This window comes from Heterodontus francisci, chromosome 19, assembly GCF_036365525.1.
Source record: "Heterodontus francisci isolate sHetFra1 chromosome 19, sHetFra1.hap1, whole genome shotgun sequence".
NCBI classification, from domain to species: domain Eukaryota; kingdom Metazoa; phylum Chordata; class Chondrichthyes; order Heterodontiformes; family Heterodontidae; genus Heterodontus; species Heterodontus francisci.
The window spans coordinates 78,936,179-78,957,379 of NC_090389.1; the positions used below are offsets into that span (position 1 = coordinate 78,936,179).

General features: G+C 52.7%; 1 protein-coding gene and 2 pseudogenes across 3 annotated transcripts in view; 1 reads left to right on the top strand and 2 right to left on the bottom strand.

The window, feature by feature from the left end:
- LOC137380227 (ubiquitin-like modifier-activating enzyme 1) overlaps positions 1-21,201 on the top strand; it is a 360,351-nt gene that overhangs the window by 93,251 nt on the left and 245,899 nt on the right. The window lies entirely within an intron of this gene.
- Positions 4,546-9,221, bottom strand: LOC137380444 (trichohyalin-like; annotated as a pseudogene).
- On the bottom strand, positions 14,629-19,029 carry LOC137380445 (trichohyalin-like; annotated as a pseudogene).

A 21,201-nucleotide genomic window follows, 5' to 3' on the forward strand; every position in this document is an offset into this window, starting at 1 on the left:
TCTCTCGTCCACTCTCTCGTCCACTCTCTCGTTCTCGTTCTCGTTCTCTCGCTCTCGTTCTCGGGTTTGCTCACGTTCTCTTGCTCGCTCTCGTTCTTTCGCTCGCTCGCTCTCGTCTGCTCTCGTTCGCTCTCTCGTCTGCTCTCGTTCGCTCTCTCGTCTGCTCTCGTTCGCTCTCTCTGCTCTCGTTCGCTCTCTCGTCTGCTCTCGTTCGCTCTCTCGTCTGCTCTCGTTCGCTCTCTCGTCTGCTCTCGTTCGCTCTCTCGTCTGCTCTCGTTCGCTCTCTCGTCTGCTCTCGTTTGCTCTCTCGTTCTCGCTCTCATTCTCGTTCTCGTTCTCTCGCTCTCGTTCTCGGGTTTGCTCACGTTCTCTCGCTCGCTCTCGTTCTCTCGCTCGCTCTCGTTCTTTCGCTCGCCCGCTCTCGTTCTTTCGCTCGCCCGCTCTCGTTCTTTCGCTCGCTCGCTCTCGTCTGCTCTCGTTCGCTCTCTCGTCTGCTCTCGTTCGCTCTCTCGTCTGCTCTCGTTCGCTCTCTCGTCTGCTCTCGTTCGCGCTCTCGTCTGCTCTCGTTCTCTCTCTCTCGCTCTCTCTCTCTCGCTCTCTCTCTCTCGCTCTCTCTCTCTCGCTCTCTCTCTCTCGCTCTCTCTCTCTCGCTCTCTCTCTCTCGCTCTCTGGTTTTCTCGCGCTCACTCTCTCGCTCTCGCGCTCACTCTCTCGCTCTCGCGCTCACTCTCTTGCTCTCGCTCTCGCTCTCGCGCTCACTCTCTCGCTCTCGCTCTCGCGCTCACTCTCTCGCTCACTCTCTCGCTCTCGCTCTCGCGCTCACTCTCTCGCTCTCGCGCTCACTCTCTCGCTCTCGCGCTCACTCTCTCGCTCTCGCGCTCACTCTCTCGCTCTCGCGCTCACTCTCTCGCTCTCGCGCTCACTCTCTCGCTCTCGCGCTCTCTCTCTCGCTCTCTCTCTCGCTCACTCGCTCTCGCTCTCGCTCACTCGCTCTCGTTCTCTGGTTCGCTTTCGCTCTCTCTCTCTCTCGTTCTCTCGCTCTCGTTCTCTCGCTCTCGTTCTCTCTCTCTCGTTCTCTCTCTCTCTCGTTCTCTCTCTCTCTCGTTCTCTCTCTCTCGTTTTCTCTCTCGTTTTCGTTCTCGCGTTCTCGTTTTCTCTCTCGTTTTCGTTCTCGCGTTCTCGTTCTTTCGCTCGCGTTCTCTCTCTCGCTCTCGGGTTTGCTCTCGTTCTCTCGCCTTCTCTCGCTCGCTTGCTCTCATTCGCTCGCTCTCTCTCGTTCTTTCGCTCACTCTCGTTTGCTCTCGTTCTCGTTCTCGGGTTTGCTCTCGCTCGCTCTCTCTCGTTCTCTCTGGTTTTCTCTCTCGTTTTCTTTCATTCTCGTTCTCTGGTTTGCTCTTGTTCTCTCTCGCTCTCATTCCCTGGTTTGCTCTCATTCGTTCGCTTTCGTTCTCTAGTTCGCTTTCGTTCTCTAGTTCGCTTTCGTTCTCTAGTTCGCTTTCGTTCTCTAGTTCGCTTTCGTTCTCTAGTTCGCTTTCGTTCTCTAGTTCGCTTTCGTTCTCGCTCTCGCTCTCGTTCTCGGGTTTGCTCTCGTTCGCTCGCTCTCGTTCGCACTCTCTCGTTCTCTTTGGTTTGCTCTCGTTCTCGGGTTTGCTCGCGTTCTCTCGCTCGCATTCTTTCGCTCGCTCTGCATCGTTCTTTCGCTCGCTTGCTCTCGTTTGCTCTCGTTCCCTGGTTTGCTCTCTCTCTCTCGTTCTCTCTCTCTCTCTCTCGTTCTCTCTCTCTCTCTCTCGTTCTCTCTCTCTCTCGTTCTCTCTCTCTCTCGTTCTCTCTCTCTCTCGTTCTCTCTCTCTCGTTTTCTCTCTCGTTTTCGTTCTCGCGTTCTAGTTCTCTCGCTCGCGTTCTCGTTCTCTCGCTCGCGTTCTCGTTCTCTCGCTCGCGTTCTCTCTCTCGCTCGCGTTCTCTCTCGCTCGCGTTCTCTCTCTCGCTCGCGTTCTCTCTCTCTCTCGCGTTCTCTCTCTCTCTCGCGTTCTCTCTCTCTCTCGCGTTCTCTCTCTCTCTCGCGTTCTCTCTCTCGCGTTCTCTCTCTCTCGCGTTCTCTCTCTCTCGCGTTCTCGTTTTCTCTCTCGTTTTCGTTCTCGCGTTCTCGTTTTCTCTCTCGTTTTCGTTCTCGCGTTCTCGTTCTCTCGCTCGCGTTCTCTTGCTCGCGTTCTTTCGCTCGCTCTGCCTCGTTCTTTCGCTTGCTCGCTCTCGTTTGCTCTCGTTCTCTGGTTCTCTCTCTCTGGTTCTCTCTCTCTGGTTCTCTCTCTCTCTCTCGCTCTCTCTCTCTCTCTCTCTCTCTCTCTCTCGCTCTCTCTCTCTCGCTCTCTCTCTCTCGCTCTCTGGTTTTCTCGCGCTCTCTCTCTCTCGCTCTCTGGTTTTCTCGCGCTCACTCTCTCGCTCTCGCTCTCGCGCTCACTCTCTCGCTCTCGCGCTCACTCTCTTGCTCTCGCTCTCGCTCTCGCGCTCTCTCTCTCGCTCTCGGGTTTGCTCTCGTTCTCTCGCCCGCTCTCGTTCTCTCGCTCGCTTGCTCTCATTCGCTCGCTCTCTCTCGTTCTTTCGCTCACTCTCGTTTGCTCTCGTTCTCGTTCTCGGGTTTGCTCTCGCTCGCTCTCTCTCGTTCTCTCTGGTTTTCTCTCTCGTTTTCTTTCATTCTCGTTCTCTGGTTTGCTCTTGTTCTCTCTCGCTCTCATTCCCTGGTTTGCTCTCATTCGTTCGCTTTCGTTCTCTAGTTCGCTTTCGTTCTCTAGTTCGCTTTCGTTCTCTAGTTCGCTTTCGTTCTCGCTCTCGCTCTCGCTCTCGCTCTCGTTCTCGGGTTTGCTCTCGTTCGCTCGCTCTCGTTCGCACTCTCTCGTTCTCTTTGGTTTGCTCTCGTTCTCGGGTTTGCTTGCGTTCTCTCGCTCGCATTCTTTCGCTCGCTCTGCATCGTTCTTTCGCTCGCTTGCTCTCGTTTGCTCTCGTTCCCTGGTTTGCTCTCTCTCTCTCGTTCTCTCTCTCTCTCTCGTTCTCTCTCTCTCTCTCGTTCTCTCTCTCTCTCTCTCGTTCTCTCTCTCTCTCTCTCGTTCTCTCTCTCTCTCTCGTTCTCTCTCTCTCTCTCGTTTTCTCTCTCGTTTTCGTTCTCGCGTTCTAGTTCTCTCGCTCGCGTTCTCGTTCTCTCGCTCGCGTTCTCGTTCTCTCGCTCGCGTTCTCTCTCGCTCGCGTTCTCTCTCGCTCGCGTTCTCTCTCTCTCGCGTTCTCTCTCGCTCGCGTTCTCTCTCGCTCGCGTTCTCTCGCTCGCGTTCTCTCTCTCTCTCGCGTTCTCTCTCTCTCTCGCGTTCTCTCTCTCTCGCGTTCTCGTTTTCTCTCTCGTTTTCGTTCTCGCGTTCTCGTTTTCTCTCTCGTTTTCGTTCTCGCGTTCTCGTTCTCTCGCTCGCGTTCTCTTGCTCGCGTTCTTTCGCTCGCTCTGCCTCGTTCTTTCGCTTGCTCGCTCTCGTTTGCTCTCGTTCTCTGGTTCTCTCTCTCTGGTTCTCTCTCTCTCCCTCGTTCTCTCTCTCTCCCTCGTTCTCTCTCTCTCTCTCGGTCTCTGGTTTTCTCTCGTTCTCTCTCTCGGTCTCTGGTTTTCTCTCGTTCTCTCTCTCGGTCTCTGATTTTCTCTCGTTCTCTCTCTCGTTCTCGGGTTCGCTCGCTCTCGTTCTCTCTGGTTTTCTCTCGTTCTCATTCTCTGGTTTGCACTCATTCTCTCTCTCGTTCTCGGGTTTGCTCTCGTTTGCTCGTTCGCTCGCTCTCGTTCTCTCTGGTTTTCTCTCGTTCTCATTCTCTGGTTTGCTCTCGCTCTCGCTCTCTCGTTCTCTCTCTTGTTCTCGGGTTTGCTCTCGTTTGCTCGTTCGCTCGCTCTCGTTCTCTCTGGTTTTCTCTCGTTCGCTCTCGCTCTCTGGTTTTGCTCTCGGTCTCTCTCGCTCTCGTTCTCTGGTTTTGCTCTCGGTCTCTCTCGCTCTCGTTCTCTGGTTTTCTCTCGGTCTCTCTCGTTCTCGTTCCCTGGTTTTCTCTCGGTCTCTCTCGTTCGCGTTCTCTGGTTTTCTCTCGGTCACTCTCGCTCTCGTTCTCTGGTTTTCTCTCTCGCTCTCGTTCTCTGGTTTTCTCTCTCGCTCTCGTTCTCTGGTTTTCTCTCTCGCTCTCGTTCTCTGGTTTTCTCTCTCGCTCTCGTTCTCTGGTTTTCTCTCTCGTTCTCTGGTTTTCTCTCTCGTTCTCTGGTTTTCTCTCTCGCTCTCGTTCTCTGGTTTTCTCTCTCGCTCTCGTTCTCTGGTTTTCTCTCTCGCTCTCGTTCTCTGGTTTTCTCTCTCGCTCTCGTTCTCTGGTTTTCTCTCGTTCTCTCTCGTTCTCGTTCTCTGGTTTTCTCTCGGTCTCTCTCGCTCTCGTTCTCTGGTTTTCTCTCGTTCTCTCTCACTCGTTCTCTGGTTTTCTCTCTCGCTCTCGTTCTCTGGTTTTCTCTCTCTCTCTCGTTCTCTGGTTTTCTCTCTCGCTCTCGTTCTCTGGTTTTCTCTCTCGCTCTCGTTCTCTGGTTTTCTCTCTCGCTCTCGTTCTCTGGTTTTCTCTCTCGCTCTCGTTCTCTGGTTTTGTCTCTCGCTCTCGTTCTCTGGTTTTCTCTCGGTCTCTCTCGCTTTCGTTCTCTCGTTCTCATTCTCGGGTTTGCTCACGCTCTCTCGTTCTCTCTCGTTTTCTCTCTCGTTCTCTCTCGTTTTCTCTCTCGTTTTCTCTCTCGTTCTCTCTCGTTTTCTCTCTCGTTCTCTCTCGTTTTCTCTCTCGTTCTCTCTCTCTCGTTCGCTCTGGTTTTCTCTCGTTCTCTCGTTCTCATTCTCGGGTTTGCTCGCGCTCTCTCATTCTCTGGTTCTCTCTCTGGTTCTCTCTCTGGTTCTCTCTCTCGTTCTCTCTCTGGTTCTCTCTCTCGTTCTCTCTCTCGTTCTCATTCTCTGGTTTGCTCTCGCTCTCGGTCTCTCTGGTTTTCTCTCTCGTTCTCTCTGGTTTTCTCTCTGGTTTTCTCTCTCGTTCTCTCTCGTTCTCATTCTCTGGTTTGCTCTCGCTCTCGGTCTCTTGTTCTCATTCTTGGGTTTGCTCACGCTCTCTCGTTCTCTCTGGTTTTCTCTCGTTCTCTCTGGTTTTCTATCTCGTTCTCTCTGGTTTTCTCTCTCGTTCTCATTCTCTCGTTCTCATTCTCTCGTTCTCTCTCTCGTTCTCTCTCTCGTTCTCTCTCTCGTTCTCTCTCTCGTTCTCTCTGGTTTTTTCTCGTTCTCATTCTCTGGTTTGCTCTCACTCTCGGTCTCTCGTTCTCATTCTCGGGTTTGCTCACGTCTCTCGTTCTCTCTGGTTTTCTCTTTCGTTCTCTCTGGTTTTCTCTCTCGTCTCTCTCTCGTTCTCTCTGGTTCTCTCTCTGGTTCTCTCTCTGGTTCTCTCTCTCGTTCTCTCTCTCGTTCTCTCTCTCGTTCTCTCTCTCGTTCTCTCTCTCGTTCTCTCTCTCGTTCTCTCTCTCGTTCTCTCTCTCGTTCTCTCTCTCGTTCTCATTCTCTGGTTTGCTCTCGCTCTCGGTCTCTCGTTCTCATTCTCGGGTTTGCTCACGCTCTCTCGTTCTCTGGTTTTCTCTCTCGTTCTCTGGTTTTCTCTCGTGTTCTCTGGTTTTCTCTCGTTCTCTCTGGTTTTCTCTCGTTCTCTCTGGTTTTCTCTCTCGTTCTCTCTGGTTTTCTCTCTCGTTCTCATTCTCTGGTTTGCTCTCGTTCTCTCTGGTTTTCTCTCTCGTTCTCTCTAGTTTTCTCTCTTGTTCGCTCTGGTTTTCTCTCTCGTTTTCTTTCGTTCTCGTTCTCTGGTTTTCTCTCTCGTTCGCTCTGGTTTGCTCTCGTTCTCTCTGGTTTTCTCTCTCATTCTCATTCTCTGGTTTGCTCTCGTTCTCTCTGGTTTTCTCTCTCGTTCTCATTCTCTGGTTTGCTCTCGTTTTCTTTCGTTCTCGTTCTCTGGTTTGCTCTCGTCCTCTCTCTCTCGCTCTCGTCCTCTCTCTCTCGCTCTCGTCCTCTCTCTCTCGCTCTCGTCCTCTCTCTCTCTCGCTCTCGTCCTCTCTCTCTCTCGCTCTCGTCCTCTCTCTCTCTCGCTCTCGTCCTCTCTCTCTCGTCCTCTCTCTCTTGTCCTCTCGCTCTCGTCCTCTCTCTCTTGTCCTCTCTCTCTCGTCCTCTCTCTCTCTCGTCCTCTCTCTCGTCCTCTCTCTCGTTCACTCTCTCGTTCACTCTCTCGTTCACTCTCTCGTTCACTCTCTCGTTCACTCTCTCGTTCACTCTCTCGTTCACTCGTTCTCGTTCTCGTTCTCGCTTTCGCGTTCTCGTTCTCTGGTTTTCTCTCGTTCTCTCTGGTTTTCTCTCGTTCTCTCTGGTTTTCTCTCGTTCTCTCTGGTTTTCTCTCGTTCTCTCTGGTTTTCTCTCTCGTTCTCTCTGGTTTTCTCTCTCGTTCTCTCTCTCGTTCTCTCTCTCGTTCTCTCTCTCCTTCTCTCTCTCCTTCTCTCTCTCGTTCTCTCTGGTTTTTTCTCGTTCTCATTCTCTGGTTTGCTCTCACTCTCGGTCTCTCGTTCTCATTCTCGGGTTTGCTCACGCTCTCTCGTTCTCTCTGGTTTTCTCTTTCGTTCTCTCTGGTTTTCTCTCTCGTTCTCTCTCTCGTTCTCTCTGGTTTTCTCTCTCGTTCTCTTTCGTTCTCGTTCTCTGGTTTTCTCTCTCGTTCGCTCTGGTTTTCTCTCGTTCTCGCTCTCGTTCTCATTCTCGGGTTTGCTCACGCTCTCTCGTTCTCTCTCGTTCTCTCTGGTTTTCTCTCTCGTTCTCTCTGGTTTTCTCTCTCGTTCTCTCTGGTTTTCTCTCTCTCGTTTTCTTTCGTTCTCGTTCTCTGGTTTGCTCTCGTTCTCGTTCTCGCTCTCGTTCTCGCTCTCGTCCTCTCTATCGTCCTCTCTCTCGTCCTCTCTCTCGTTCTCTCGCTCTCGTTCTCGGGTTTGCTCACGTTCTCTCGCTCGCTCTCGTTCTTTCGCTCGCTCGCTCTCGTTCTTTCGCTCGCTCGCTCTCATTCTTTCGCTCGCTCGCTCTCGTTCTTTCGCTCGCTCGCTCTCTTGTCTGCTCTCGTTCGCTCTCTCGTCTGCTCTCGTTCGCTCTCTCGTCTGCTCTCGTTCGCTCTCTCGTCTGCTCTCGTTCGCTCTCTCGTCTGCTCTCGTTCGTTCTCTCGCTCTCGTTCTCGGGTTTGCTCACGTTCTCTCGCTCGCTCTCGTTCTTTCGCCCGCTCGCTCTCGTTCTTTCGCTCGCTCGCTCTCGTTCTTTCGCTCGCTCGCTCTCGTTCTTTCGCTCGCTCGCTCTCGTTCTTTCGCTCGCTCTCGTCTGCTCTCGTTCGCTCTCTCGTCTGCTCTCGTTCGCTCTCTCGTCTGCTCTCGTTCGCGCTCTCGTCTGCTCTCGTTCTCTCTCTCTCGTTCTCTCTCTCTCGCTCTCTCTCTCTCGCTCTCTCTCTCTCGCTCTCTCTCTCTCGCTCTCTCGCTCTCTGGTTTTCTCGCGCTCACTCTCTCGCTCTCGCTCTCGCGCTCACTCTCTCGCTCTCGCGCTCACTCTCTCGCTCTCGCGCTCACTCTCTCGCTCTCGCTCTCGCGCTCACTCTCTCGCTCACTCTCTCGCTCTCGCTCTCGCGCTCACTCTCTCGCTCTCGCTCTCGCGCTCACTCTCTCGCTCTCGCGCTCACTCTCTCGCTCTCGCGCTCACTCTCTCGCTCTCGCGCTCACTCGCTCTCGCGCTCTCTCTCTCGCTCACTCGCTCTCGCTCTCTGGTTCGCTTTCGCTCTCTCTCTCTCTCGTTCTCTCGCTCTCGTTCTCTCGCTCTCGTTCTCTCGCTCTCGTTCTCTCTCTCTCGTTCTCTCTCTCTCTCGTTCTCTCTCTCTCTCGTTCTCTCTCTCTCTCGTTCTCTCTCTCTCGTTCTCGCGTTCTCGTTTTCTCTCTCGTTTTCGTTCTCGCGTTCTCGTTTTCTCTCTCGTTTTCGTTCTCGCGTTCTCGTTCTTTCGCTCGCGTTCTCTCTCTCGCTCTCGGGTTTGCTCTCGTTCTCTCGCCCGCTCTCGTTCTCTCGCTCGCTTGCTCTCATTCGCTCGCTCTCTCTCGTTCTTTCGCTCACTCTCGTTTGCTCTCGTTCTCGTTCTCGGGTTTGCTCTCGCTCGCTCTCTCTCGTTCTCTCTGGTTTTCTCTCTCGTTTTCTTTCATTCTCGTTCTCTGGTTTGCTCTTGTTCTCTCTCGCTCTCATTCCCTGGTTTGCTCTCATTCGTTCGCTTTCGTTCTCTAGTTCGCTTTCGTTCTCTAGTTCGCTTTCGTTCTCTAGTTCGCTTTCGTTCTCGCTCTCGCTCTCGCTCTCGCTCTCGTTCTCGGGTTTGCTCTCGTTCGCTCGCTCTCGTTCGCACTCTCTCGTTCTCTTTGGTTTGCTCTCGTTCTCGGGTTTGCTCGCGTTCTCTCGCTCGCATTCTTTCGCTCGCTCTGCATCGTTCTTTCGCTCGCTTGCTCTCGTTTGCTCTCGTTCCCTGGTTTGCTCTCTCTCTCTCGTTCTCTCTCTCTCTCTCTCGTTCTCTCTCTCTCTCTCTCGTTCTCTCTCTCTCTCGTTCTCTCTCTCTCTCGTTCTCTCTCTCTCTCGTTCTCTCTCTCTCTCGTTCTCTCTCTCTCTCTCGTTCTCTCTCTCTCTCTCGTTTTCTCTCTCGTTTTCGTTCTCGCGTTCTCGTTCTCTCGCTCGCGTTCTCGTTCTCTCGCTCGCGTTCTCGTTCTCTCGCTCGCGTTCTCATTCTCTCGCTCGCGTTCTCTCTCTCTCTCGCGTTCTCTCTCTCTCTCGCGTTCTCTCTCTCTCTCGCGTTCTCTCTCTCTCTCGCGTTCTCTCTCTCTCGCGTTCTCTCTCTCTCTCGCGTTCTCGTTTTCTCTCTCGTTTTCGTTCTCGCGTTCTCGTTTTCTCGTTTTCGTTCTCGCGTTCTCGTTCTCTCGCTCGCGTTCTCTTGCTCGCGTTCTTTCGCTCGCTCTGCCTCGTTCTTTCGCTTGCTCGCTCTCGTTTGCTCTCGTTCTCTGGTTCTCTCTCTCTCTCTCGCTCTCTCTCTCTCGCTCTCTCTCTCTCGCTCTCTCTCTCTCGCTCTCTCTCTCTCGCTCTCTCTCTCTCGCTCTCTCTCTCTCGCTCTCTGGTTTTCTCGCGCTCTCTCTCTCTCGCTCTCTCTCTCTCGCTCTCTGGTTTTCTCGCGCTCACTCTCTCGCTCTCGCGCTCACTCTCTCGCTCTCGCTCTCGCGCTCTCTCTCTCGCTCTCGGGTTTGCTCTCGTTCTCTCGCCCGCTCTCGTTCTCTCGCTCGCTTGCTCTCATTCGCTCGCTCTCTCTCGTTCTTTCGCTCACTCTCGTTTGCTCTCGTTCTCGTTCTCGGGTTTGCTCTCGCTCGCTCTCTCTCGTTCTCTCTGGTTTTCTCTCTCGTTTTCTTTCATTCTCGTTCTCTGGTTTGCTCTTGTTCTCTCTCGCTCTCATTCCCTGGTTTGCTCTCATTCGTTCGCTTTCGTTCTCTAGTTCGCTTTCGTTCTCTAGTTCGCTTTCGTTCTCGCTCTCGCTCTCGCTCTCGCTCTCGTTCTCGGGTTTGCTCTCGTTCGCTCGCTCTCGTTCGCACTCTCTCGTTCTCTTTGGTTTGCTCTCGTTCTCGGGTTTGCTTGCGTTCTCTCGCTCGCATTCTTTCGCTCGCTCTGCATCGTTCTTTCGCTCGCTTGCTCTCGTTTGCTCTCGTTCCCTGGTTTGCTCTCTCTCTCTCGTTCTCTCTCTCTCTCTCTCGTTCTCTCTCTCTCTCTCTCGTTTTCTCTCTCGTTTTCGTTCTCGCGTTCTAGTTCTCTCGCTCGCGTTCTCGTTCTCTCGCTCGCGTTCTCGTTCTCTCGCTCGCGTTCTCTCTCGCTCGCGTTCTCTCTCTCGCTCGCGTTCTCTCTCTCGCTCGCGTTCTCTCTCTCTCTCGCGTTCTCTCTCTCTCGCGTTCTCGTTTTCTCTCTCGTTTTCGTTCTCGCGTTCTCGTTTTCTCTCTCGTTTTCGTTCTCGCGTTCTCGTTCTCTCGCTCGCGTTCTCTTGCTCGCGTTCTTTCGCTCGCTCTGCCTCGTTCTTTCGCTTGCTCGCTCTCGTTTGCTCTCGTTCTCTGGTTCTCTCTCTCTGGTTCTCTCTCTCTCCCTCGTTCTCTCTCTCTCCCTCGTTCTCTCTCTCTCTCTCGGTCTCTGGTTTTCTCTCGTTCTCTCTCTCGGTCTCTGGTTTTCTCTCGTTCTCTCTCTCGGTCTCTGATTTTCTCTCGTTCTCTCTCGCTCTCTGTCTCTGGTTTTCTCTCGTTCTCTCTCTCGTTCTCGGGTTCGCTCGCTCTCGTTCTCTCTGGTTTTCTCTCGTTCTCATTCTCTGGTTTGCACTCATTCTCTCTCTCGTTCTCGGGTTTGCTCTCGTTTGCTCGTTCGCTCGCTCTCGTTCTCTCTGGTTTTCTCTCGTTCTCATTCTCTGGTTTGCTCTCGCTCTCGCTCTCTCGTTCTCTCTCTTGTTCTCGGGTTTGCTCTCGTTTGCTCGTTCGCTCGCTCTCGTTCTCTCTGGTTTTCTCTCGTTCGCTCTCGCTCTCTGGTTTTGCTCTCGGTCTCTCTCGCTCTCGTTCTCTGGTTTTGCTCTCGGTCTCTCTCGCTCTCGTTCTCTGGTTTTCTCTCGGTCTCTCTCGTTCTCGTTCCCTGGTTTTCTCTCGGTCTCTCTCGTTCGCGTTCTTTGGTTTTCTCTCGGTCACTCTCGCTCTCGTTCTCTGGTTTTCTCTCTCGCTCTCGTTCTCTGGTTTTCTCTCTCGCTCTTGTTCTCTGGTTTTCTCTCTCGCTCTCGTTCTCTGGTTTTCTCTCTCGTTCTCTGGTTTTCTCTCTCGTTCTCTGGTTTTCTCTCTCGCTCTCGTTCTCTGGTTTTCTCTCTCGCTCTCTAACTCTGGTTTTCTCTCTCGCTCTCGTTCTCTGGTTTTCTCTCTCGCTCTCGTTCTCTGGTTTTCTCTCGTTCTCTCTCGTTCTCGTTCTCTGGTTTTCTCTCGGTCTCTCTCGCTCTCGTTCTCTGGTTTTCTCTCGTTCTCTCTCACTCGTTCTCTGGTTTTCTCTCTCGCTCTCGTTCTCTGGTTTTCTCTCTCTCTCTCGTTCTCTGGTTTTCTCTCTCGCTCTCGTTCTCTGGTTTTCTCTCTCGCTCTCGTTCTCTGGTTTTCTCTCTCGCTCTCGTTCTCTGGTTTTCTCTCTCGCTCTCGTTCTCTGGTTTTCTCTCTCGCTCTCGTTCTCTGGTTTTCTCTCTCGCTCTCGTTCTCTGGTTTTCTCTCTCGCTCTCGTTCTCTGGTTTTGTCTCTCGCTCTCGTTCTCTCGTTCTCATTCTCGGGTTTGCTCACGCTCTCTCGTTCTCTCTCGTTCTCTCTCGTTCTCTCTCGTTCTCTCTCGTTCTCTCTCGTTCTCTCTCGTTTTCTCTCTCGTTTTCTCTCTCGTTTTCTCTCTCGTTTTCTCTCTCGTTCTCTCTCGTTTTCTCTCTCGTTCTCTCTCGTTTTCTCTCTCGTTTTCTCTCTCGTTCTCTCTCTCGTTCGCTCTGGTTTTCTCTCGTTCTCTCGTTCTCATTCTCGGGTTTGCTCGCGCTCTCTCATTCTCTGGTTTTCTCTCGTTCTCTCTCGCTCTCTGGTTTTCTCTCGTTCTCTCTGGTTCTCTCTCTGGTTCTCTCTCTGGTTCTCTCTCTCGTTCTCTCTCTCGTTCTCTCTCTCGTTCTCTCTCTCGTTCTCTCTCTCGTTCTCTCTCTCGTTCTCTCTCTCGTTCTCATTCTCTGGTTTGCTCTCGCTCTCGGTCTCTCTGGTTTTCTCTCTCGTTCTCTCTGGTTTTCTCTCTGGTTTTCTCTCTCGTTCTCTCTCGTTCTCATTCTCTGGTTTGCTCTCGCTCTCGGTCTCTTGTTCTCATTCTTGGGTTTGCTCACGCTCTCTCGTTCTCTCTGGTTTTCTCTCGTTCTCTCTGGTTTTCTATCTCGTTCTCTCTGGTTTTCTATCTCGTTCTCTCTGGTTTTCTCTCTCGTTCTCATTCTCTCGTTCTCATTCTCTCGTTCTCATTCTCTCGTTCTCATTCTCTCGTTCTCATTCTCTCGTTCTCATTCTCTCGTTCTCTCTCTCGTTCTCTCTGGTTTTTTCTCGTTCTCATTCTCGGGTTTGCTCTCACTCTCTCGTTCTCTCTGGTTTTCTCTTTCGTTCTCTCTGGTTTTCTCTCTCGTCTCTCTCTCGTTCTCTCTGGTTTTCTCTCGTTCTCTCTCTGGTTCTCTCTCTGGTTCTCTCTCTGGTTCTCTCTCTGGTTCTCTCTCTCGTTCTCTCTCTCGTTCTCTCTCTCGTTCTCTCTCTCGTTCTCTCTCTCGTTCTCATTCTCTGGTTTGCTCTCGCTCTCGGTCTCTCGTTCTCATTCTCGGGTTTGCTCACGCTCTCTCGTTCTCTGGTTTTCTCTCGTGTTCTCTGGTTTTCTCTCGTTCTCTCTGGTTTTCTCTCGTTCTCTCTGGTTTTCTCTCTCGTTCTCTCTGGTTTTCTCTCTCGTTCTCATTCTCTGGTTTGCTCTCGTTCTCTCTGGTTTTCTCTCTCGTTCTCTCTAGTTTTCTCTCTTGTTCGCTCTGGTTTTCTCTCTCGTTTTCTTTCGTTCTCGTTCTCTGGTTTTCTCTCTCGTTCGCTCTGGTTTGCTCTCGTTCTCTCTGGTTTTCTCTCTCATTCTCATTCTCTGGTTTGCTCTCGTTCTCTCTGGTTTTCTCTCTCGTTCTCATTCTCTGGTTTGCTCTCGTTTTCTTTCGTTCTCGTTCTCTGGTTTGCTCTCGTCCTCTCTCTCTCGCTCTCGTCCTCTCTCTCTCGCTCTCGTCCTCTCTCTCTCTCGCTCTCGTCCTCTCTCTCTCTCGCTCTCGTCCTCTGTCTCTCGTCCTCTCTCTCTCGTCCTCTCTCTCTCGTCCTCTCTCTCTCGTCCTCTCTCTCTCGTCCTCTCTCTCTCGTCCTCTCTCTCTCTCGTCCTCTCTCTCGTCCTCTCTCTCGTTCACTCTCTCGTTCACTCTCTCGTTCACTCTCTCGTTCACTCTCTCGTTCACTCTCTCGTTCTCGTTCTCGCTTTCGCGTTCTCGTTCTCTGGTTTTCTCTCGTTCTCTCTGGTTTTCTCTCGTTCTCTCTGGTTTTCTCTCTCGTTCTCTCTCTCGTTCTCTCTCTCGTTCTCTCTCTCGTTCTCTCTCTCGTTCTCTCTCTCGTTCTCTCTCTCGTTCTCTCTCTCGTTCTCTCTGGTTTTTTCTCGTTCTCATTCTCTGGTTTGCTCTCACTCTCGGTCTCTCGTTCTCATTCTCGGGTTTGCTCACGCTCTCTCGTTCTCTCTGGTTTTCTCTTTCGTTCTCTCTGGTTTTCTCTCTCGTTCTCTCTCTCGTTCTCTCTGGTTTTCTCTCTCGTTCTCTTTCGTTCTCGTTCTCTGGTTTTCTCTCTCGTTCGCTCTGGTTTTCTCTCGTTCTCGCTCTCGTTCTCATTCTCGGGTTTGCTCACGCTCTCTCGTTCTCTCTGGTTTTCTCTCTCGTTCTCTCTGGTTTTCTCTCTCTCGTTTTCTTTCGTTCTCGTTCTCTGGTTTGCTCTCGTTCTCGCTCTCGTCCTCTCTATCGTCCTCTCTCTCGTCCTCTCTCTCGTTCTCTCGCTCTCGTTCTCGGGTTTGCTCACGTTCTCTCGCTCGCTCTCGTTCTTTCGCTCGCTCGCTCTCGTTCTTTCGCTCGCTCGCTCTCGTTCTTTCGCTCGCTCGCTCTCGTTCTTTCGCTCGCTCGCTCTCGTCTGCTCTCGTTCGCTCTCTCGTCTGCTCTCGTTCGCTCTCTCGTCTGCTCTCGTTCGCTCTCTCGTCTGCTCTCGTTCGCTCTCTCGTCTGCTCTCGTTCTCGTTCTCTCGTCTGCTCTCGTTCTCGGGTTTGCTCACGTTCTCTCGCTCGCTCTCGTTCTTTCGCCCGCTCGCTCTCGTTCTTTCGCCCGCTCGCTCTCGTTCTTTCGCCCGCTCGCTCTCGTTCTTTCGCCCGCTCGCTCTCGTTCTTTCGCTCGCTCGCTCTCGTTCTTTCGCTCGCTCTCTCGTCTGCTCTCGTTCACTCTCTCGTCTGCTCTCGTTCGCGCTCTCGTCTGCTCTCGTTCGCGCTCTCGTCTGCTCTCGTTCGCGCTCTCGTCTGCTCTCGTTCGCGCTCTCGTCTGCTCTCGTTCGCGCTCTCGTCTGCTCTCGTTCGCGCTCTCGTCTGCTCTCGTTCGCGCTCTCGTCTGCTCTCGTTCGCGCTCTCGTCTGCTCTCGTTCGCGCTCTCGTCTGCTCTCGTTGTCTCGTTCTCTCTCTCTCGTTCTCTGGTTTTCTCTCGCTCTCTCGCTCTCTCGCGCTCTCGCTCTCTCGCTCTCTCGCGCTCTCGCTCTCTCGCTCTCGCGCTCTCTCGCGCTCTCTCGCGCTCTCGCGCTCTCTCGCGCTCTCTCTCGCTCTCGCGCTCTCTCGCTCTCTCGCTCTCTCGCTCTCTCGCTCTCGCTCTCTCGCTCTCTCGCTCTCTCGCTCTCTCGCTCTCTCGCTCTCGCTCTCTCGCTCTCTCGCTCTCTCGCTCTCTCGCTCACTCGCTCTCGGGTTTGCTCTCGTTCTCTCCCTCGTTCTCTCCCCCGCTCTCGTTCTCTCGCTCGCTTGCTCTCATTCGCTCGCTCTCTCTCGTTCTTTCGTTCACTCTCGTTTGCTCTCGTTCTCGTTCTCTCGTTTGCTCTCGTTCTCGTTCTCTCGTTTGCTCTCGTTCTCGTTCTCTCGTTTGCTCTCGTTCTCGTTCTCTCGCTCGCTCTCGTTCTCGTTCTCTCGCTCGCTCTCGTTCTCTTGCTCTCTCTCGTTTGCTCTCTCGTTTGCTCTCATTCTCATTTGCTTTCGTTCTCTCTTGTTCTCTGGTTTTCTCTCTCTCTCGTGTTCTCTGGTTTGCTCTCGTTCGCTCGCTCTCGTTCGCTCGCTCTCGTTCGCTCGCTCTCGTTTTCTCTCGTTTTCGGGTTTGCTCTCGTTCGCTCGCTCTCGTTCGCACTCTCTCGTTCTCTTTGGTTTGCTCTCGTTCTCGGGTTTGCTTGCGTTCTCTCGCTCGCATTCTTTCGCTCGCTCTGCATCGTTCTTTCGCTCGCTTGCTCTCGTTTGCTCTCGTTCCCTGGTTTGCTCTCTCTCGTTCTCTCTCTCTCTCTCGTTCTCTCTCTCTCTCTCTCGTTCTCTCTCTCTCTCTCTCGTTCTCTCTCTCTCTCTCTCGTTCTCTCTCTCTCTCTCTCGTTCTCTCTCTCTCTCTCTCGTTCTCTCTCTCTCTCGTTCTCTCTCTCTCTCTCGTTTTCTCTCTCGTTTTCGTTCTCGCGTTCTAGTTCTCTCGCTCGCGTTCTCGTTCTCTCGCTCGCGTTCTCGTTCTCTCGCTCGCGTTCTCGTTCTCTCGCTCGCGTTCTCTCTCGCTCGCGTTCTCTCTCTCTCGCGTTCTCTCTCGCTCGCGTTCTCTCTCTCGCTCGCGTTCTCTCTCTCGCTCGCGTTCTCTCTCTCTCTCGCGTTCTCTCTCTCTCTCGCGTTCTCTCTCTCTCGCGTTCTCGTTTTCTCTCTCGTTTTCGTTCTCGCGTTCTCGTTTTCTCTCTCGTTTTCGTTCTCGCGTTCTCGTTCTCTCGCTCGCGTTCTCTTGCTCGCGTTCTTTCGCTCGCTCTGCCTCGTTCTTTCGCTTGCTCGCTCTCGTTTACTCTCGTTCTCTGGTTCTCTCTCTCTGGTTCTCTCTCTCTCCCTCGTTCTCTCTCTCTCCCTCGTTCTCTCTCTCTCTCTCGGTCTCTGGTTTTCTCTCGTTCTCTCTCTCGGTCTCTGGTTTTCTCTCGTTCTCTCTCTCGGTCTCTGATTTTCTCTCGTTCTCTCTCGCTCTCTGTCTCTGGTTTTCTCTCGTTCTCTCTCTCGTTCTCGGGTTCGCTCGCTCTCGTTCTCTCTGGTTTTCTCTCGTTCTCATTCTCTGGTTTGCTCTCGCTCTCGCTCTCTCGTTCTCTCTCTTGTTCTCGGGTTTGCTCTCGTTTGCTCGTTCGCTCGCTCTCGTTCTCTCTGGTTTTCTCTCGTTCGCTCTCGCTCTCTGGTTTTGCTCTCGGTCTCTCTCGCTCTCGTTCTCTGGTTTTGCTCTCGGTCTCTCTCGCTCGTTCTCTGGTTTTCTCTCGGTCTCTCTCGTTCTCGTTCCCTGGTTTTCTCTCGGTCTCTCTCGTTCGCGTTCTCTGGTTTTCTCTCGGTCACTCTCGCTCTCGTTCTCTGGTTTTCTCTCTCGCTCTCGTTCTCTGGTTTTCTCTCTCGCTCTTGTTCTCTGGTTTTCTCTCTCGCTCTCGTTCTCTGGTTTTCTCTCTCGTTCTCTGGTTTTCTCTCTCGTTCTCTGGTTTTCTCTCTCGCTCTCGTTCTCTGGTTTTCTCTCTCGCTCTCGTTCTCTGGTTTTCTCTCTCGCTCTCGTTCTCTGGTTTTCTCTCTCGCTCTCGTTCTCTGGTTTTCTCTCGTTCTCTCTCGTTCTCGTTCTCTGGTTTTCTCTCGGTCTCTCTCGCTCTCGTTCTCTGGTTTTCTCTCGGTCTCTCTCGCTCTCGTTCTCTGGTTTTCTCTCGTTCTCTCTCACTCGTTCTCTGGTTTTCTCTCTCGCTCTCGTTCTCTGGTTTTCTCTCTCGCTCTCGTTCTCTGGTTTTCTCTCTCGCTCTCGTTCTCTGGTTTTCTCTCTCGCTCTCGTTCTCTGGTTTTCTCTCTCGCTCTCGTTCTCTGGTTTTGTCTCTCGCTCTCATTCTCTGGTTTTCTCTCGGTCTCTCTCGCTCTCGTTCTCTCGTTCTCATTCTCGGGTTTGCTCACGCTCTCTCGTTCTCTCTCGTTCTCTCTCGTTCTCTCTCGTTCTCTCTCGTTTTCTCTCTCGTTTTCTCTCGTTTTCTCTCTCGTTTTCTCTCTCGTTCTCTCTCGTTTTCTCTCTCGTTCTCTCTCGTTTTCTCTCTCGTTTTCTCTCTCGTTCTCTCTCTCGTTCTCTCTCTCGTTCGCTCTGGTTTTCTCTCGTTCTCTCGTTCTCATTCTCGGGTTTGCTCACGCTCTCTCGTTCTCTCTCGTTCTCTCTCGTTTTCTCTCTCGTTTTCTCTCTCGTTTTCTCTCTCGTTTTCTCTCTCGTTTTCTCTCTCGTTCTCTCTCGTTTTCTCTCTCGTTTTCTCTGTCGTTTTCTCTCTCGTTCTCTCTCTCGTTCTCTCTCTCGTTCGCTCTGGTTTTCTCTCGTTCTCTCGTTCTCATTCTCGGGTTTGCTCGCGCTCTCTCATTCTCTGGTTTTCTCTCGTTCTCTCTCGCTCTCTGGTTTTCTCTCGTTCTCTCTGGTTCTCTCTCTGGTTCTCTCTCTGGTTCTCTCTCTCGTTCTCTCTCTCGTTCTCTCTCTCGTTCTCTCTCTCGTTCTCTCTCTCGTTCTCTCTCTCGTTCTCTCTCTCGTTCTCATTCTCTGGTTTGCTCTCGCTCTCGGTCTCTCTGGTTTTCTCTCTCGTTCTCTCTGGTTTTCTCTCTGGTTTTCTCTCTCGTTCTCTCTCGTTCTCATTCTCTGGTTTGCTCTCGCTCTCGGTCTCTTGTTCTCATTCTTGGGTTTGCTCACGCTCTCTCGTTCTCTCTGGTTTTCTCTCGTTCTCTCTGGTTTTCTCTCGTTCTCTCTGGTTTTCTATCTCGTTCTCTCTGGTTTTCTCTCTCGTTCTCATTCTCTCGTTCTCATTCTCTCGTTCTCATTCTCTCGTTCTCATTCTCTCGTTCTCATTCTCTCGTTCTCATTCTCTCGTTCTCATTCTCTCGTTCTCATTCTCTCGTTCTCTCTGGTTTTTTCTCGTTCTCATTCTCGGGTTTGCTCTCACTCTCGGTCTCTCGTTCTCATTCTCGGGTTTGCTCACGCTCTCTCGTTCTCTCTGGTTTTCTCTTTCGTTCTCTCTGGTTTTCTCTCTCGTCTCTCTCTCGTTCTCTCTGGTTTTCTCTCGTTCTCTCTCTGGTTCTCTCTCTCGTTCTCTCTCTCGTTCTCTCTCTCGTTCTCTCTCTCGTTCTCTCTCTCGTTCTCTCTCTCGTTCTCTCTCTCGTTCTCTCTCTCGTTCTCATTCTCTGGTTTGCTCTCACTCTCGGTCTCTCGTTCTCATTCTCGGGTTTGCTCACGCTCTCTCGTTCTCTGGTTTTCTCTCTCGTTCTCTGGTTTTCTCTCGTGTTCTCTGGTTTTCTCTCGTTCTCTCTGGTTTTCTCTCTCGTTCTCTCTGGTTTTCTCTCTCGTTCTCATTCTCTGGTTTGCTCTCGTTCTCTCTGGTTTTCTCTCTCGTTCTCTCTAGTTTTCTCTCTTGTTCGCTCTGGTTTTCTCTCTCGTTTTCTTTCGTTCTCGTTCTCTGGTTTTCTCTCTCGTTCGCTCTGGTTTGCTCTCGTTCTCTCTGGTTTTCTCTCTCATTCTCATTCTCTGGTTTGCTCTCGTTCTCTCTGGTTTTCTCTCTCGTTCTCATTCTCTGGTTTGCTCTCGTTTTCTTTCGTTCTCGTTCTCTGGTTTGCTCTCGTCCTCTCTCTCTCGCTCTCGTCCTCTCTCTCTCGCTCTCGTCCTCTCTCTCTCTCGCTCTCGTCCTCTCTCTCTCTCGCTCTCGTCCTCTCTCGCTCTCGTCCTCTGTCTCTCGTCCTCTGTCTCTCGTCCTCTCTCTCTCGTCCTCTCTCTCTCGTCCTCTCTCTCTCGTCCTCTCTTTCTCTCGTCCTCTCTCTCGTTCACTCTCTCGTTCACTCTCTCATTCACTCTCTCGTTCACTCTCTCGTTCACTCTCTCGTTCACTCTCTCGTTCTCGTTCTTGCTTTCGCGTTCTCGTTCTCTGGTTTTCTCTCGTTCTCTCTGGTTTTCTCTCGTTCTCTCTGGTTTTCTCTCTCGTTCTCTCTCTCGTTCTCTCTCTCGTTCTCTCTCTCGTTCTCTCTCTCGTTCTCTCTCTCGTTCTCTCTCTCGTTCTCTCTCTCGTTCTCTCTCTCGTTCTCTCTGGTTTTTTCTCGTTCTCATTCTCTGGTTTGCTCTCACTCTCGGTCTCTCGTTCTCATTCTCGGGTTTGCTCACGCTCTCTCGTTCTCTCTGGTTTTCTCTTTCGTTCTCTCTGGTTTTCTCTCTCGTTCTCTCTCTCGTTCTCTCTGGTTTTCTCTCTCGTTCTCTTTCGTTCTCGTTCTCTGGTTTTCTCTCTCGTTCGCTCTGGTTTTCTCTCGTTCTCGCTCTCGTTCTCATTCTCGGGTTTGCTCACGCTCTCTCGTTCTCTCTCGTTCTCTCTGGTTTTCTCTCTCGTTCTCTCTGGTTTTCTCTCTCGTTCTCTCTGGTTTTCTCTCTCTCGTTTTCTTTCGTTCTCATTCTCTGGTTTGCTCTCGTTCTCGCTCTCGTCCTCTCTATCGTCCTCTCTCTCGTCCTCTCTCTCGTTCTCTCGCTCTCGTTCTCGGGTTTGCTCACGTTCTCTCGCTCGCTCTCGTTCTTTCGCTCGCTCGCTCTCGTTCTTTCGCTCGCTCGCTCTCGTTCTTTCGCTCGCTCGCTCTCGTTCTTTCGCTCGCTCGCTCTCGTTCTTTCGCTCGCTCGCTCTCGTCTGCTCTCGTTCGCTCTCTCGTCTGCTCTCGTTCGCTCTCTCGTCTGCTCTCGTTCGCTCTCTCGTCTGCTCTCGTTCGCTCTCTCGTCTGCTCTCGTTCGCTCTCTCGTCTGCTCTCGTTCGCTCTCTCGTCTGCTCTCGTTCGCTCTCTCGTCTGCTCTCGTTCGCTCTCTCGTCTGCTCTCGTTCTCGTTCTCTCGTCTGCTCTCGTTCTCGGGTTTGCTCACGTTCTCTCGCTCGCTCTCGTTCTTTCGCCCGCTCGCTCTCGTTCTTTCGCCCGCTCGCTCTCGTTCTTTCGCCCGCTCGCTCTCGTTCTTTCGCCCGCTCGCTCTCGTTCTTTCGCTCGCTCGCTCTCGTTCTTTCGCTCGCTCGCTCTCGTTCTTTCGCTCGCTCGCTCTCGTTCTTTCGCTCGCTCTCTCGTCTGCTCTCGTTCACTCTCTCGTCTGCTCTCGTTCGCGCTCTCGTCTGCTCTCGTTCGCGCTCTCGTCTGCTCTCGTTCGCGCTCTCGTCTGCTCTCGTTCGCGCTCTCGTCTGCTCTCGTTCGCTCTCTCGTCTGCTCTCGTTCGCGCTCTCGTCTGCTCTCGTTCGCGCTCTCGTCTGCTCTCGTTCGCGCTCTCGTCTGCTCTCGTTCGCGCTCTCGTCTGCTCTCGTTCGCGCTCTCGTCTGCTCTCGTTCGCGCTCTCGTCTGCTCTCGTTCGCGCTCTCGTCTGCTCTCGTTCGCGCTCTCGTCTGCTCTCGTTCGCGCTCTCGTCTGCTCTCGTTCGCGCTCTCGTCTGCTCTCGTTCGCGCTCTCGTCTGCTCTCGTTGTCTCGTTCTCTCTCTCTCGTTCTCTGGTTTTCTCTGGTTTTCTCTCGCTCTCTCGCTCTCTCGCGCTCTCGCTCTCTCGCTCTCTCGCGCTCTCTCGCTCTCGCGCTCTCTCGCGCTCTCTCGCTCTCGCGCTCTCTCGCTCTCGCTCTCTCGCTCTCTCGCTCTCTCGCTCTCTCGCTCTCTCGCTCTCTCGCTCTCTCGCTCTCTCGCTCTCTCGCTCTCGCTCACTCGCTCTCGGGTTTGCTCTCGTTCTCTCCCTCGTTCTCTCCCCCGCTCTCGTTCTCTCGCTCGCTTGCTCTCATTCGCTCGCTCTCTCTCGTTCTTTCGTTCACTCTCGTTTGCTCTCGTTCTCGTTCTCTCGTTTGCTCTCGTTCTCGTTCTCTCGTTTGTTCTCGTTCTCTCGTTTGCTCTCGTTCTCGTTCTCTCGTTTGCTCTCGTTCTCGTTCTCTCGCTCGCTCTCGTTCTCTTGCTCTCTCTCGTTTGCTCTCTCGTTTGCTCTCATTCTCATTTGCTTTCGTTCTCTCTTGTTCTCTGGTTTTCTCTCTCTCTCGTGTTCTCTGGTTTGCTCTCGTTCGCTCGCTCTCGTTCGCTCGCTCTCGTTCGCTCGCTCTCGTTTTCTCTCGTTTTCGGGTTTGCTCTCGTTCGCTCACTTGATCTCGTTTGCGCTCTCTCGTTTGCGCTCTCTCGTTTGCGCTCTCTCGTTTGCGCTCTCTCGTTTGCGCTCTCTCGTTTGCGCTCTCTCGTTTGCGCTCTCTCGTTTGCGCTCTCTCGTTTGCGCTCTCTCTCTCGTTCGCTCTCTCTCTC